Genomic DNA, 4462 nt, shown 5'->3' on the forward strand with positions numbered 1-4462 from the left:
GGCAACCGGGACAGAATCCGGAGCTCCGACCTGGACTAGAACCCGGTGTGCCGGCGCCACAAGGCGGAGGATTAGCCTGTTGAGCCATGGCGCCGGCCAATCTCCAACTTTTATAATACTTTCATTTATGATCACTTCTATACAGAAAAGGGAATGTTCAGTCTTAAAATAGAATGAGTCTTACTATTATATTGAAGATCAATAAATCATTTTACAAAGAGCATTTGGACATCACAGTGTCATTTTTATGATCCTATAAATAAAAATCTAATTAATGTTGTGTATAAAATATTCAAAATTTTTAAGAAGAAAAGCAATATGTTCCTACTGAAATCTGTTTATTCATGGCTAATATTATCGATGGTTAAATGACATGGATTGTTAAAGAGTGTAAAAAGTAAATCACTTTATGATGCATTTTTGCCTCTTTTCTAAGCAAGTCCTGTTTATAGTTTGTGGAATACAGAGCAAGTTCAACAGTTGTACTGGCCATACATTCGTATGGGCAATGTTAAAAAAAAAAGTCTTAATTTTCTAGCTCCAAACTATAACATCCATTCTTTGATGATGCTATCTTTAAAAAGTAGCCATTCTGGCCGGCGCCGCGGCTCACTAGGCTAATCCTCCGCCTTACGGCACCGGCACACCGGGTTCTAGTCCCGGTCGGGGCACCGATCCGTCCCGGTTGCCCCTCTTCCAGGCCAGCTCTCTGCTGTGGCCCGGGAGTGCAGTGGATGATGGCCCAAGTCCTTGGGCCCTGCACCCCATGGGAGACCAGGAGAAGCACCTGGCTCCTGCCATCGGAACAGCGCGGTGCGCCGGCCGCAGTGCGCTACCGCGGTGGCCATTGGAGGGTGAACCAACGGCAAAAAGGAAGACCTTTCTCTCTGTCTCTCTCTCACTGTCCACTCTGCCTGTCAAAAAAAAAAAAAAAGTAGCCATTCTATGCCATTGTACTGCTTCAAGAATTAAGGATGTAACTATCAAAATAAAAATAGAAATGATCTCAAAGATCAAAAGTGTGTGCGTGTGTGTGTGTGTATGTGAGTCTTCAGGACAGGCAACAGTAGTAGTACAGTGCTGTATGCCTATAGAAGATATCACTGGGCTTCCTGGTCTTGGCACATAGCCTTACTATCGTCATTAGGAAACAAAGTTAACACTCAGTGTCTCTCAAGCACAGAGACTTTTAGTGATTGCTGGCCAGCTTTAATATCCCTGATATCATTTCTCTTTTTTAAAAAGGATTTATTTTATTTATTTGAAAGAATTACAGAGATGTAGAGACAGACAGAGAGAGGTCTTCCATCCAATGATTCACTACCCAATTGGCCGCAGAGGCCAGAGCTGCGCCTATCTGAAGCCAGGAACCAGGAGCTTCTTCTGGGTCTCGCATGTGGGTGCAGGGGCCCAAGGTCTTGGGCCATCTTCTACTGCTATTCCAGGCCCTAGCAGACAGCGTGATCGTTAAGAGTAGGAGCCGAGACTAGAACCGGCGCCCAAATGGGATGCTGGTGCTTCAGGCCAGGGCTTTAGGCTTTAACCCGCTGCATCACAGTGCCAGCCCCTTTAAAAAAATTATTTTATTTATTTGAGAGTCAGAATTACAGAGAGAGGTAGAGACACAGAGAGAAAGGCCTGATATCATTTTTCACAACTCACCATTTCAACACACAGCACCAACTCTCTCTTTCACTCTTGCTCTCACTCTCTCGTTCTCTCATGTTTCATGATGCTGGAACCAAATGGGAGAAAAAGGGAGAGTATCCAAAGAAATACTGCAGAATGATGGTAATTTAGAGTAAGGCATTCGTGCTAACAGGACAGAAACTGATTTACTAAGCCTTGGTGAAACATTAAGATTTCTCATGTTGATCAGAGCATTAGCTGGAGTAGCTCATAAATGTGATAGCTTTCCCTAAAGGACTGGAGCAGACAAAAAATAAATATTATGGAAAAACCTAAGACACAAGGAATTTGCTAACAGGTGAAAAAATTTTCCTTTATGACAGAAAGGTTTGTTTATTTATCAAATTTATCATTGTGATGCTAGGACTCTGGTCTGCAAATAGCCTTCTCTCTTTGAACATTGAAGACTTTAAATTACAGAACATAAAATAAGTTGACTTGTTCAGCTTAACTCAAAAGGAAATTCCCATTAGGCCGTATTAAAAATTTGGCAAGTTCAAACCACAAAGAAAATAAAGAGAACCAAAGCGGGAAATGCACTGAAGCTTCATATTATATGTACACCGTGAATGTGGAAGCACTCTGCAGTATCTGAAGTATCTGTTCTGATGAGAAGTTCTCGCCCCACACACACTGAGGTTGCAGCCCAAGTAATGTACTGTATAAACTCTCATCACTTTTCTATAGCTTCAAATAGAAATTCATTGAAAATTCTCATAGCAAGGATCAGATTGTGGGATAGTTGTACATTTGATTCCCACTGTCATCTCCTACCTCATCCCAGCTCTCACTTAGGCTATGCCTTAAAAGCACAACAAATATTCTCGTGATTCAGTGACACTTTGACCAACAGCTGGTAGTTATTAAAACTCATGTATCTTTAGGCAATTGTCACACAAACTGGAATTGTAGTTTTTAGTATGTTTGTCCCTTTGCTGGCCCTTGCAAGCTTTGCATCATCAAAAGACTTACTGGAAGCACTAACATACTGATATCTCTCTTGCTGAAACAATGCACTGTGATAACATCTCAGAGATTTTTTTTTTTAAGATTTATTGATTTATTTGGGAGGAAGAGTTAACAGAGAGAGAAAGAGAGACAGGAGAGAGAGAAACCTTCCATCCACTAGTTCATTCCCCAAATGGCCGTAGTTAAAGGGACTGGGCCAGGCTGAAGTCAGGAGCCAGGAGCTTCCTCCAGGGTCTCCAAGGTGGGTGCAGGGAGCTAGATCAGAAGTGGAGCGCATGGGACGCGACAGGTGCATACATGGAATGAGTCGCTGAAGGCTGTTAACTCCATGTGCCACAGCACCAGCTCCAGATGCTTTCTTCTGACATGTGGTTCTATTCTTTCTTTTTCCTCAATGACTTGATAACCAGACAAGACATCAAAATGCAGGGTAAGATGACCTTCAAGTCTATGACTGGCATGCTTATTATTATTTGCACTAATTTTTCTCTTCATGTGTTATGATAATGTATGAAGTAAAACTGACTTTATTTCTTCCTTTTTCATAGCAGTTATCAGAATAATTGCTGTACTACTTCTCCCCCTTAAAATAATTTTTTGATCAGTTGACATTGCACATGTTTTCAAATATTGTACTGTACCCATAAAAATGTACAAGTATTACACACTATCCACAAAAAACTTAAGTTTTGTGTTAGTCATTCACAGCCCAAATAGGCATGAACTATGAATAAAGCAGTTTCCTTTATTCACATTTTTTTCTTTTCAAAAAGAGTAAGAGCTTTTTGGGTTAGTGAGGGCAACAAAACAATTGCTCATTAAAAAAATTACAAGAAAACAGGACAGAGTGGTATTGTTGTACTAGAATCTTCTACATATAAACATTAGTAGCTTGAGTTAGTAGCATTCAATCAAAATCATAAGAATTATAAATTTAATTAATTGTATGAATTTAAAGTAGTCATTTTTGGAGTATAATTAAAGAATAGAAAAGAAATTTTGAACTAATAAAGCTTTATATTAAAGAGATAATTATCCCCACAAATAATCTATAAATGCATGTGAAGTTATTTTTAAAATGTAAATTGAGGTAACAGAAAATATTTTTGGCATTTCTGTGTAAATTTCATTTATTTTAGATACATACACTTAAAACTTATCTTTACTAACAATTAGAAAAAAGATTAATGAGAGAAATGTGATACAATTTTAGAAATTGTCAAATTTACTGAATTTTTCTTAAGTGTGCTAATATGTCAATTCAAAGATATGATTGTCCATTCATTTTAAAAAATAATTGACATATAAACATGAATTTTGCTTTTCAATAAATGTGTTTGATTTTTTCTATTGTGTAAAGTATATATGATTTAGTACAAATATATATTACAATTTTTATAATTTATATACATTATAAGCATGTAGTGTTTCTTCAATTTTTTTTTCATTTTTACTCCTTGAAAACAAGATATCTGACATATACACATTTTTTTAACTCAGGAAAATTCTGCTCAATGTCTAAAAGCTCATTTCTGGAGAAGACATTTGGTTCAAGAGTCTAGGCTCTGCTTGGGATTTCTGCATCTCCTATTACAGTGCCTGGTTAGAGCCTCATCTCTTCTGCTCCCAGTACAGCTTCCTGCTAATGTGCATCCTGGGAGGTAGCAGGTCATGACTTAAGTAGTTGTGTTCCTGCTACCCATATAAACATCTGGCTTCTGCTTAGCCTAATCATGATTGATGTGTACATTAGGGGAGCGAACCTGTGGATTCAAGATCTCTGAATGTTGTTAATTTCTTCAAC

This window comes from Lepus europaeus, chromosome 8 (genome assembly GCF_033115175.1).
Source record: "Lepus europaeus isolate LE1 chromosome 8, mLepTim1.pri, whole genome shotgun sequence".
Classification (NCBI taxonomy): Eukaryota; Metazoa; Chordata; class Mammalia; order Lagomorpha; family Leporidae; genus Lepus; species Lepus europaeus.